Source organism: Lissotriton helveticus, chromosome 2_1, assembly GCF_964261635.1.
Source record: "Lissotriton helveticus chromosome 2_1, aLisHel1.1, whole genome shotgun sequence".
NCBI classification, from domain to species: domain Eukaryota; kingdom Metazoa; phylum Chordata; class Amphibia; order Caudata; family Salamandridae; genus Lissotriton; species Lissotriton helveticus.
This window is the reverse complement of record NC_136059.1, coordinates 561922618-561936370: the sequence shown is the minus strand read 5'-3', so window position 1 is coordinate 561936370 and position 13753 is coordinate 561922618. Positions and strand designations below refer to the sequence as shown.

Sequence of the window (13753 nt, the reverse complement as noted above, 5' to 3'; positions counted from 1 at the left end):
TTCTAAGTTCTAAGATGCATTCTACTTCAGTTGTTGGCTGTTTTCGTCTGTGTATGGATGCTCCATTAATTGTAGTTACTTTACAACTCTTGTACTTACTACAAGCACGCATCGGATAAAACAAAATGCATCAAGAATGTGACATATCTAGTCGGATTCTTAAATAATGCTTTTGTTATAGGCTACTTCTATTGTGTCTTCTTGAGAACGTGTAGGGTACACCCCTCAGCCCGGGAATGTGAGGAAAATGTTCTGGACCACATTACATTTGTTTCCTTGATCCCACATCAGTCCATTTCACACATCAAAGCCCACAGCATGCTATTCTTCCATGAAACTCAACTTACGCCAGATGCTGTCATAGGTGAAAGAACAGGGTTTGCAATGTACTAAAACCACTGAATAGCTTTGATATTTTGGTTATGTGCACTACTGAAACCAATTGACAACAATGTTAAGGCTACGGTTCAATGGACTCATCGACTCATTTTCTTCGTTTGATTCATCGACTCACTCTCTTTCTTTTCCTGCTGTGTGTTACACATCTTTTATGGCAAGTCTCAGGAGGTGAAGGTATTCAGTTCAGATGTAGTGCTGATAATCTTCATTGCTCTCAAGTTTCTCTCCTTGTACAACTAGGGATTCATCTCAAAAGAATTTGATTTCTGCTCCCTGGTATGCAGCAGCTGATGCTTAATAAGGTGTGGTGTCTGTCTGAAACTCTTACCACATGTACCACATGTGTAGGGTTTTTCTCCAGTATGTATTCAACAGTGCCTGACCAAAAAGTTGAGAAGTTTTGAAACTTTTCCCACATTCGCTACATGTATGAGCTTTTTTCATCGTGTTTAAAGTGATGGAGAGTCTCTTCATACAGACTGTGCATAAATGACATTGGTTTCCTGTCTTATTCTGCTGCTGTGTGTTGTCCATTGTTGACTGATTGTAGTATACTCCACACCGACTACAAGAAGCAACTTTAATTCGAGTCTGTGCATCCTGATTCTGTTTCACATTTAACTAATTATTTGAACGCCCCTCATGTCCTGTCCAGGTAGAGGGTTCTTGCTCTGGGGGGGGGGGGTTTGTGAGGTTTACTAACGTTTGACTTCTGGGTGGTGTTGCTTCTAGTTTCATCACATTCAAATGCTTTTCCATTTGGGTAAACTGTTGCAGTGTTAGTAACCGGAGATCTGTCGCTGATGGATCTCAGACCTGTTCTCTCCCAGCTCCTTGGACGTTGTTGCTCAGTGGTGTGTACGAATATGTTTAGCCCTCTGGGGCGACTGACACTTCCACAGCTCGAACTGCCGGAAACCAGGATAACGCCGTTGCCGCACGGTCTGCCCGGATTTCAACTAACATAGCCTGACCGCTGTACCTGCCTGTAGGCACCGCAGAAGCATTTCTCTGCAGTACGAAAGACTAACCAGGAATCGCCTGACCGCTGTACCTGCCTGCGGGCACCGCAGAAGTATTTCTCTGCAGTACGAAAGACAAACCAGACTGCAAGAACCGCTTTGGTGTCGAAAATATCTGAAAATGTTTTGGAAAAGAATGCGTGGACAGCAGCGGTTTTCATAATAGCGGTTCCCTTTTAAACAGAGCAACATTGGGTTTGGAAACGAAGTAGCCAACTATATCAAGCAGACTATTCCTCAGAATACTTTATCATTCTAAACATCAGATTACTAACAGGCACGACGTTCACCTATGTTCTAGCTGACCTAGATGGCATATTGATCTTATACTCTCCCGTATCAATCCAGTTCTTTGCTTATAATAGTGTGATGGTATAGTCCTGAGGAAGACACATAGTGTCGAAACGCGTAGACAAAAAAACAAGACAAAAAAAACAAGGCACCATCTAATCTTTTATATCAATGGACTATCTAAATGATTGAAAATTTGCATACACTGTATGCCACAAACCTTTTTTATCCTTTGTGTAAAATTGTGTATCAGTTTTAATGAATAGTATGTTATTAAATTCATATCTGGATATGTACATGTCATAGTGTTTTTTCGTTTTTTAATATGTTTTGAGGTATTTTTCATGTGTTAGTTGGTTTACATATTTGCCTGGGTATTTTACTCACAATTACTTGCACAGCTCTCATCACTGGGACGGTCCAAGAAACAGCCCTCTTCCTCTTTGACGATGAAAGAGATAAACTCCTCTTCTGTGCCGGGATAATGCACGCCTTCCCTTCCAGTCGCCTCTGGAAGGTGCTTCGGAATTCGGGTGTCCTCTACTTTTATTCCTGGTCACACTGAAGAACTGGCAATCACAGAACCTGTGGAGTGTGTGCCAGAGAGTCCACAGTCCGGGGCCTGCTGATCCCCAGGGCTCCGCCTTGCCTTATCTTTAGTGCTCCATGAAAATGTGGCAATAAGAGGGCCGAGTGAGAGCAGTGCTTGTTGGATTTAATTTGTCACCTTCTTGTACAGCTCTGTCTGCCATTCCTGGAGTAGGGTCCACTCCTCTTCAGAGAAATAGGCAGAGCCTTTCTGCAGGGCAGCAGGCACCTGGTAGGAGCGCTGCAGAGACATGTCCGCCCACACAGGAGGGTCCCGGGTCCGAGCTGTGCCTTCCCAAACCAGGTGCAGACACTCGGGTCTAACCTGTTTTCATCATCTGATTTTGGTTGTTTTTGTTATTGTCATGGAAATGCAATTCGTATGTGTGGCTTTGCAGTGCAGCTGTATGCAAGATCTCTTGTTACTAATTCTTTTAAATTCGGCGTTGGCTCCAGTGAGAGCAGTATAGTTCATCACCTCGTGGTTCTGGCTGGCAAAGTTTCTGGCGTGCTTGCATTGCGAAGCACGATTGGCTGTTTTACAATTCAAAAGTATACTCAATCATCACACAATAATTTCTTTTTCTTATGTTTACATTGCATACAGGAAAAATCCTTTTGTTGTTAGGGTCTAGCCTGCAAGAGCATGTAGTAGTGCATGTTTCTAGCGTGAGAGACACTGTTGTATACATAAAAGGGCTTGGAGCCCGCCTTTCACTTCCATTTGTTGGTTTGCATGGCACTCTTCTTTACAGCCTCGTAATTTGTCAAGGCAGGCCTAACATCATTTCCGTTCCTCTCTGTGGAGCAGGGACCAAACACTGATTGATTCAACGTAATCAGTGCCTGTCCGTTGCTCCTGATGTGATTGAGGTACTATTTTGATCTTTTTAACTTTTAGTGCCCTGCAAACAGAAGGCATGTGACTGGGAAAAATGTGCCCAGCAGGACAAACAAAATTGCAAAGATTAGTTTTCTATAGTTAATTTTCTTTTACTTTGCCAAGTCTTCTTTTCTCACTGTGCACTCATGTTTCCTTTTGTTTTTGCTCCTGGGCGCTGTTTCCAAAACATAAGGGGTATCTTAATGTTAACCGACATTATTTCTGTCTTATGTGTAATTTTGGATATGATGCTTTAACACATAATCATGCAGTACACCCCAATCCACCCATCTCCAATCTATGCAAATCCACCCCACCTCACCCTTCACCAATCCGCCCGCTCAAACCAATCCAACCCAAACAATCCAATCCAATCCAATCTACCCCACTCCAATCCAAAACAATCTGCCCCACTCGAATCTGCCCCGCACCAATTTTCCCCACTCCAATCTGCCCCAATCCAATCAAAAACAATCTGCCCCACTCCAATCTGTCACACTCCAATCCACCCTACTCTAACACGCCCCTCCCTCTCCAATCTGCCCCACACCAATCTGGCCCACACTAATCTGCCCCACTCCAATATGCCCCATTCCAATGCACCACACTTCAAACCAACCCACTCCAATACACATCATCCCAACCCAATCAACCCCACTCTCTCCCCAATTTACCCCTTTCAATCCAAAACAATCTGCCCCACTCCAATCCAAAACAATCTGCCCCACTTAATCCAAAACAAATTGCCCCACTCCAATACAAAACAATCTGCCCCACTCCAATCAAAAACAGTATCCCCAACTCCAATCTGCCCCACTCCAATCCAAAACAATCTGCCCCACTCCAATACAATCTACCCCACTCCATCCAATCCACCTCACCCTAATCCAATCAAACCCACTCCCTCCCCAATTTACCTCACTTCAGTCCAAAACAATCTGCCCCACTCAGTCCAAAACAAGCTGCCCAACTCCATCCAAAACAAATTGCCTCGCTCCAATACAAAACCTGCCCCACTCCAATCAAAAACAATTTTCCCCACTCCAATCAAAAACAATCTGCCCCACTCCAATCCAAAACAATCTGCCCCATTCCAATGTGCCCGCTCCAATCCACAACAATCTGCCCACTTCAATCTGCCCCACTCCAATCCATCCCACTCCAATCTGCCCCGCTACAATCTGCCCCACTCCAATCTGGTCCACTTCAAAATAGGAAATATTTTTATGATTAAAATGACGCCAAAAATGACAAAATTCCAATGTAGGGAACCAGAGATGTGAATTTTTAAAGAATAAACACTTTCTAGTGCTTCAAAACATATAGCTCCAACTTGGGACATCTGGTCGTAATGGACCGGCACAAAGTCAAAGTTTGAGGCCAACTGTGATTTCACCTTCACACTTAGAAGCTTTTCAGGAGGATTTTCTCTCGTTGATGAGCAAGGCCCCTCTTCAGGCCGGGATTCGACGATGGCAGCTTGGTTCAGCACAAGGCCTTGGTGAAATCCTCGACGTATTAAGCCCCAGAGTTTTCAGAGGGATGAACCTGAAATACAGGCTGGGTCACGGTTTTACATCAGCGACCTGACCCTTGCTGACGGAGCGGTCACCTTATGGAGCTTTTTCCAAAAGTTGCTCCAAATTTCTCTAAAGTTCTAGAGCATATTCCAGAATTTCTTCTTGAGGATGCAAAGTGTCCAAAACACACACCCAAGGGTCTAGAAGCTCTGAGATGGTCCTTGGAAGTTTGGGGCTACAGTTCCCACACTTCACCTGGCCAAATCCTTAAAAGTCCACTGGACGCACCCAAGGCTGGGGACTTCTTGGGGCAGATGGTGTGGATAGCCACGGTTAACCTGTTGCTTTCATGGAGTCCACTCCTTAATCCTTTTTGAAGCAAGGCAAAGTCCTCAGGGCTATAGTTCAAAGTTTGCAGCAGGAGCAGTCCTTCAGAGTGTAATCCTTTAGGGTGCAGACCAGGGTTCCAGCAGGGCAGTCGTTCTTCTCCTTGTAGTTTCAGGTAGCAGATCTGAGTTGATATGCAGCTCTCGCATATTTATCTAGTGTTTTTGGGCAACAAGTGGGGGGGCAACCCAGACCAATGGGTACACAGTGCCACCCAAAAGCATGACAATTTCCTCCAAAGTGTGGCATATTCTTGTCCCACAAACCTCAGTACTGTAAAATTCAAGATGATCATTTCTGTCCTTGGGAGTAAGAGCCGGCTAAGCCAACCTATTGGTGTGACTCATTTCCCTTAACACTCCCTTTTCAAACCTCCAGAAAATTCCATTCCTGTGGCACCTATCTGGCTGGGGGGTACAGGAAGAGGGAGTAGGCCTGGCTGGCGTTCCGTACTGTACTGCTCTCTTTGAAGCTCATTTTGTTTACCCAGACACCTTCCTGGCCGGTTCTCTGCAGTTGCATAGCTCCCCCCACCAGATAACCTCCGCCTATTCGCAGGCCACTTACCACCTCATCAAAGCAGTTTGGCTAAGCCGGTTAAAGGCTGGCCAATCAGAGAGGCTGCTGGAAGGCTGGATTTTGGCTCAAAGAAAAGAATGTTCTATACATTCTTTTCTGTATTAGTTATGATAAATTCAACAGTGGCAAGTTGTTGGGTTTATCATTACTACTCTTATAAGTCCTGGAAATAATATTTTAGATCACTCCTGTCAATAGTTACACTGTGAATTGGTAGTTGTTCCAGATCATTCCTGTCAATAGTTACAATGACATTTGTAGTTTCTCCCTCACCAGGGCATATACATTTTTTTTTTAAATGTCCCTGCTTATTTTTACATGGCGCCCCACCCTGGGGTCACCTGGGGGTAGACGTTTGGGGTGTCCTATATATAAAATGTGGTAGTTTAACACTTTGGAAGTACCTAAATCTCAAGTTAAATTTGCATGTAGTTTCAATTTAAAAGCAGCTTGCAAAGCGCTGACTTTTAAAATTACTGCAAGTAACACATCAGTGCACGCATAAGTGCCTCAAAGATGCTGGGCATTTAAACCATGCCCTACTATGTATTAGAGACTTACAGATAGGTTATCAGGGCCAATTGTAATTATACCTAATTACCATATACCTTCTTAATCAGAGCACTAGTCCGGAGCCTGGATTGCAGAGCCCAGGACTCAGTCAGAGTCAGCTACCACCAATATCAGTCAAACAATGGGGGTGATAAGGGCAAAAATAATGACTTTCTCACAACTCCACTCCAATCTGAAACAATCTGCCCCACTCCAATACAATCCACCTCACTCCAATCCAAACCACCTCACCCCAATTCAACCCAACCCACCCCACTCCAATCCAGTCCACAACATCCCACCCCAATCCAATCCACCTCATTCCAGCCAAATCCAAACTATCCCACTCCAATTCACCCCAATCCACCGACTCCAGTCCAGTTCACCACACCACACCCCAATCCAATCCACCTCATTTCAATCCATCCCAATCCAATCTATACAACTCAGTCCAGTCTACCTCACTTCAATCCAAACCACCACAACTCCAGTCCAATCAAATCCACTCCACCCAATGCTAATTCAATTCACCCCAGTCCAAATCACCCTACTTTAGTTCTTTGCACTCCATTCTGTACTACTCCATGGCACCCACTCCATTCCACCCCACTGCATTCTACTGCACGCCATCCCACCCAATGCCATTCCATTCCAACCCACTCGAGTCCACCCCACACTAGTCCACCCCACTCCAGTCCACCCCACTCCAATACACCCCACTCCAACCCACTCCTCTCCTCTCCAATCCACCCCACTCCAATACAATCCACCTCACTCCAATACAATCCACCTCACCCCAAACGAATCCACCTGTCCCAATTCAATCCGCCACTCCAATCCAGTCCACCGCAATCAAATCCAGCCAAATCCAATCTACCCCACTCCATTTCACCCCACCCTACTCCAATCCGCCTCACCCCAATTCAGCCCACCTCAATCCAATCCACCTGAACCCAATCCAGTTCCCCCCACCCCATCAAATCCTCATCACTCCAATCCAATCCACCCCACTGCAATCCAGTCTACTACATAGCAATCGACCCCACGCAAATCCAATTCACATCACTCCATTCTATCCCGCTCCAATCTACCCCACTGCAGTCCACCCCACACCACCCCTATCCATTCCACCCCACTCCATTTCAGTCCACCCCAATCCACCACACTCCACTGCACTCCAAACCAACCTACTCTACTCCAATCCACCTCACTCACTCTACCCCACTCCATCCCACCCCAGTTCACTCCACCCCACTCAATCCAATCCATCCAGCCCACCATACTGCAATTCATCCAACTCCAATCTAATCTACTCCACTGGAGTTCAATCCACCCCACCCCACTCCAATCCAATCCACCTCACTCCACTCCAGTCCAATCCACCACCCTACAGTGCAATCCATCCCTCTGCTCCACTCTAATTCTCTTGAACCCACTCCAAACCACTCTACTCTAATCCAATCCATCCCACTCCAGTCCAATTCACCCCATTTCAATCCACCCCACTCCAATCCACCACATCCAGTCCACCTACTCCAATCCACCCCACTCCTCTTAATCCATCCCACTCTACCCCAATCCAATCCAATCTAATCCAATCCAATTCACCCCACTACCTCACTGCACTCCAACCTACTCTACCCTATTTTACCCTATTCCACCCCACTTCACTCTACACAGCACTACACCACTGAAATCTATGCCACTCCACTCTACACCACTCAACTCTTCGACACTGCACTCTATGACACTACACTTTACGGCTCTCTCTGCCATCGAATCACTGAACTCTACTCCCCTCTACTCAACTCTACGACACGCTACTCCCCCTTCTCGACTCTATGACACTCTACTACAATAAATCCAACCTACAAAATTCTATTCCCCCGCTGCACTCTAGGACACTCCACACCACTAACTTTTATCCATACTGAGCAGCAGCCACACTGGTATACAACATGTTAAAACAACACTGCCAAAGCCCATAGCTCTTGTATAGGCGAGACCTATTGACTTTGCCAACTCTTGTTTTATTTTTTAACTGTACCTGCCTTTTTCTAATGTTTTAGTTACAACTTGAGCGCGTGTTTTTCTTCACTTCCCCATTGTTCTTTCAACCCTTTCTTTTCTAGTGACTTTCCATACATGTTTATTTTCTCTTTTTACACAGTTGTTTTCTCAAAGTGTCTTTTAATAATTGTTCTTGTTCAACTATATTTTCATAAGAAAAAGGCTTTGCCACAGTCAAAAGATCTAGCTTTAATGAGCTAACTAATGCAAGTAGGTCATGCACAAACACTATTCCATACGTTAACACTCTAAGGCCAGAACATTTGGATTTGCCCATGCTTGTTTTTTTGTTTTTAAGCTAAGATGTGTCATTTCAAATGCTGTACTCTTGCTGAAAGGAAGTGCTGTTTCACCACAAGCAAGAAGAATATCATTTTTTGAAATATAATTCCGAGTGTCACTCCTATAAGTTGCTGTAGTTAAAGAAAGGCTCAAAGAGACAGAAAAATATTTTCTTTCTGCATAAAAAGTAAGGTTGCCTATAGCATCGTTCTGGTTTCCTCCCTCAGGCAAGGAAACGGATATGGGCTCCACCCACTATGAAAATTATCTCAATATTACCTCAGAGCAGGATTCAAAATATTGACTTGCAAAAATATTGTTCACAAAAATATCACCCCAGTGGAGTTGATAGTAGAAAATCTACACCCAGCAGAATGATGTTTGTAAACAATATTTAGGACACAATATTTTTGTTAGGTGAAATTTTTGATAAAGATTTTCTGACAAAACACCGACTGGACTGTTCTAAGAATCCCCTGAGATCTTTTACTACAAGTCTTGCTTTCACTTACATAAATTCGCCCGCACCAAGTGCTCCATTTTAGGTTCGGCAGCCTGGGCAGGGTTTCACAGCACCCTGACCACAGGGCCGGCGCTAGGCATGGGCAGTGAGTACAGCTGACCAGAACCCCACTCTCAGCCCACGAACACAAGGCCCCACACCAGTGTATCACAGCCACGCCAGGGCACACTGGCCCTCTCTTGACAGCTGCACATCTAATTCGAGAGAAAGGTAGAACCTTGCTATTGGGCCCATGGGAGGTGTCCCTTCCCTGGGCTTCACAATCATGGTATAGTGAGGCTATACTTAGCAGAGTGGGGGCCTCTTATTGGCACAGTTGTAAGGCGATACCTTTCACAGGTTTGTCCTGCAATCATGCATCGTGCTCTGCTACCCATCAGAGGCACCATAGTACTTCCTTTGTCCTGCAGCAGTTTTAAACCTTTCTATTGAAAAGCAACTCTGACTCATTCAAGCCCATTATGAACTGCTAAGATGTGCTTGTAGGTGGATGAGAGGGAGGGGCTCCGGCCCAGGAGGGGTCTGTACAAAACATCTTCAGGACTAGGGTAATCTACTGAGATGCAAACAGCCCTGAATGTGTACGGTTGTATGCAAATTAGAAGGGCCTCGCACATTGCGTTTCTGTCCAGGGGGCCCAAAATCCTAGAACCATCCCTGCCTGACTGAACTCTCGACCCCCTTCCCCACTTACAACAGGCCTCTGTGCATTAGCTTGCATGAGAAGTACATTGTTTTAGCCAATATTCAACAGTAAACTGCTTCAAATGTCTTCTGACAGTGCCTTACTGTGCCACAGGCCCATGGATTTTCGAAAACTCTCTATATCCCTGTGGTTATGTTCCTTATGTTTTGCTGCGTTACATTAACTTGCATAGGGCGCTGCCTGCTGTTTGTGTGCCCGTTGATTGTCTAAGTTGCCATGCCAGTCCAGCACTTCCATTGTTAACTGGAGTCTGGACATTCCTCTCTGTGTATCCTCTCTCCTTGCACCCTCCTTCTGTGCATCCTGTGCATTCTCTAACCCTGCACCCCCTCTCCGTGTATCCTCTCTCCCGGCAACCTCCTTTGCGCATTCTCTAAACCTGTAACTCCTCTCCATGTATCCTCTCTCCCTGCACCCTCCTTTGTGCATTTTCTAATTCTGCAGCCCCCCGTGTATGTACTCTCCCTGCCCGCTCCCTCTGCTCATCTTCTAGCGCTGCATTCCCCTTCTCTGTACCGTCTGGTGTCGCACTGCTTGCAAACAATGAATGTTAAAAACGTTGAGGGAATGCATTTTAGCGATTTAGGGCCAGATGTAGGAAGCCAAATACCGGTCGGTAACGGCCGAATTCGGCCGTTACCGACCGGTATTTGGCTATTGAGATGTAGGGGCACGGAAACAGGGCAAATCGGTAATTTTACCGATTCGGTAAATATACCGGTCGGTAAATTTACCGATCGGTATATTTACTGAATCGGTAAAATTGATATGTAGGTGGGACTCTTCTGAGTCCCACAAGGCCTACAAAATCGGTATTTTACCATCAAATTCAATTTGATGGTAAAATACCGATTCAGGTGTGCATGCACATGTGTGCATGCACACCTGTGCCATATGACAGGCAGACCTGCCCTTAGGGCAGGTATGCCTGCCACATGGCCCCCGAACCTTTTTTGGGGGTGCTAGAGGGTGTCAAAGTGACACCCCCTGCACCCTTGTCAAAATCGGTATTTACCGAATCGGTAAATACCAACCGGTAATGCCCCATTCATTCCTATGGGCTTCAAAGCCCATAGGAACGAATAGAGCATTACCGGTCGGTATTTACCGATTCGGTAAATACAGATATTTACTGAATCGGTAAAAAACACATCTGGATGGACCTACATGTCCACCCTTCATATTTACCGATTCTTAATTACCGAATCGGTAAAATTCGGTAATTAAGAATCGGTAAATAATTTTTACCTACATCTGGCCCTTTGTTCCTCATATTTTACGTGTTTACTTTATCTTGCATTCCCCATGAGTTAGCTATTTTTGATAATGTTGTTGTTTATCTGTATTTTTTCTTGTGCATACTTTGAGGCTTTAGCCATGCCAGGTGTTTATGAGAGGCTTTGATTGAGCACGCAGGCGTGAACACTAAAGCCAAACAAAGTGCCTGTCAGTGGGTTGGCCTCTCTGCAGAGCACACAGAACAATATTTGTGTATTCCATTTACAACTGAAATTCTGTGTAAATGTGTGTGATGGAGGTACACTGATGTCAAAATATTTGCAAAGAAAAAGTAAGAGAAATTAAAGTGCTTATATTTGAGGGAGTGCAGTGCGTGTTGGGGGCGGTGAAGTGACAGAGATGTGAGGGAGGGCATTCGGGGAAGAGTGAAAGGAGGATGCTGAAGAGGAAAGAGAGGGGGTTGAAGATGTGCAGACGGACAAGATATGGAGAGAAAAAGAGGATACATATCTAACATAAAGCACACATAATTGAAGGCCAAAACTCCTTGCAGAGGCCTCCATGCTATGTAATTCACAGACTCAATATTTCAGAATTTTAGAATTTCAACATTTTCAATGTTAATTATTTATAAGAAATCATTGTTGTTACTCATTTACCTTAAACCGCTAACACCCAGTGACAAAGCCAATCATACTGACAGTCTTTAGGCGTATGTCAGTTGCTGTGCCATTTATCTGGATACAATTACATCTCAGAGAGAAACCAAAATACTGGTCTGATGGCACACTATGGGAATCACAGACATGTATTTGGCATGTTCCTTTATAGGGAGAACCCACTTTTTTCATCTCACTTAAATACCTGTCTGCACATATTTCTATATGACTGGTTACAGCCAGCAGCTGTGGGTGCTTCCCGAAGTCTGGTTAGGGCACATTATTCCAAAGTTAATGCTGCATGGAGTGCAAGACACGGGGCAAGCATGCATTTTAAAGGGCTAAAGGTACCATGCAGAACAATTTACATATTACAGTAACTGTTGAACAAATGAATACAAGAGGATACGGGCAGTTTTTAATGTGTTTAATATTTCAAGACTATACGTTTCCACTGCTTAAAAGCCTTGCTTTATTGCTGCATTCATTTGCCTTAAAAGGCACCATTTGCCAATCTTTTTTAAATGTATTTCTCAGGAGAGGTACTTTCCCTAGACCCCAGGTTTGTCCATTGAACTTGTTCACAGCACTAACTAGTGTTTTCTATTGGAAAGGTTACAGCCAAAGCAGGCTTGCTTAGTACCCTAGCCCTCTTCAGAAGTCAGACTTGCTTGGCAACCCAGAAATTCTCTGGAATAGTTTTCTTTTATGAATGCCTAGAAGAACTGAATTTTTAGTCCATTTATTCGAGAAATAGTGCTGAAAAACGCACCAAAAAGATGCACTTTTTTTTTTATTCTTCACGAGGGGAGAACCCCCCGAAACCCCCTTATTGCCGTTGGCCTCGCTCGCTGCGCTCGCATGCGTTGATTCGTTCTACATACGCCTCACCAATTTCAAATTCCACCAGCCGCCACTGCAGATCTCTGGTACTATAATTGATTCTTGGAGGACAAGCATTCTCTAGTGAGTTATCAGAGCTACAACATTTTCTCTCGCCGAGGGGCTATATTTACAAAACAATGTTGGAGCGTGGAGCTACGCTAAATTTGGCAGGGTCATGCTCTGACATTTTTAGAACACAGGGATGCGCCGTATTGACAAGGGAAACCTTCCTGCACATAAACTATCACTAAATTGTGATTTGCTCTTTCTACGTGTGTTTCAGAATGCAGAACACATTGAAAGAGCCAAAAAACAAAGAGAAATGAATAACTTCTCATCATATCTGCATTCTAACACCTGGTTGTCCATGGTGTTAGGTTTTGGGGCTGCCTCAGCCTTATACATTTGGGGCAGCATCAAAAAGCAATGGGTGTTGCAGCATCAAAAAGCAACACCCATTGCATGCCCCTTTGCCGCAGAGGACTCCAGCGGAAGGGGGCATATTTAAAAGGTGGTGTTAAGTCATGCTAAGTGGCTTAGCGCCACCTAGTAAATATGGAAAATGGTGCTACGCTACCGGAGCCTAAACAAAGAGATCTCCCATGGCGTTAGGGGCTTGTACATATGCCCCATAATGTCTACGGTCAGTCTCCCACTTTCCAGTCCCGGTTAAAAAATATTTTTATCTTCCTTTTATACCATCTGATTCTCCAACTAACCCTTCCAGTTTTAGGGCAGTGGTGCTTTAGCGTACCAGTATTAGACCAGTGAAGCATGGGGCAATGATGGACAGTTTGTTTATCATTCTCGCCCCACATTCACACAGTTCCTCATGCCTCAGTGTATGTTAGGATTCAAAAAGGGGGTGGTGATGGACAGAGTATCTGAATTAAGCAGAACACTCCTACCCAGTCAAAAGATCAGGGCTTGATCCATCACCGTTTTTTAGCTCACTGCACCATCCCAGTTCAGAACCTGGCTACATGCAAATTAGTCTGACCCTGGCCCAGTGCATCATGGGAACAGGGCAGACCAAACTACCAAGCCAATTCTTTACTGGAAAGGAAACAAGCTTCCGGGGACCGGTTTCTGGCATTACAGCCGTCTTCGGCCCGGCTTGCTTGAATCCTGATGGTGCAGTGAGCAAGGGACTCACATCTGAGCATAC

At 44.8% G+C, this 13753-nt stretch overlaps 1 protein-coding gene and 1 pseudogene across 1 annotated transcript in view; one reads left to right on the top strand and one right to left on the bottom strand.

Moving 5' to 3' along the window:
- The window catches only part of SV2C (synaptic vesicle glycoprotein 2C), a 703553-nt gene that overhangs the window by 422659 nt on the left and 267141 nt on the right, over positions 1 to 13753 (top strand). The window lies entirely within an intron of this gene.
- LOC144819430 (uncharacterized) lies at positions 1091 to 2553 on the bottom strand (annotated as a pseudogene).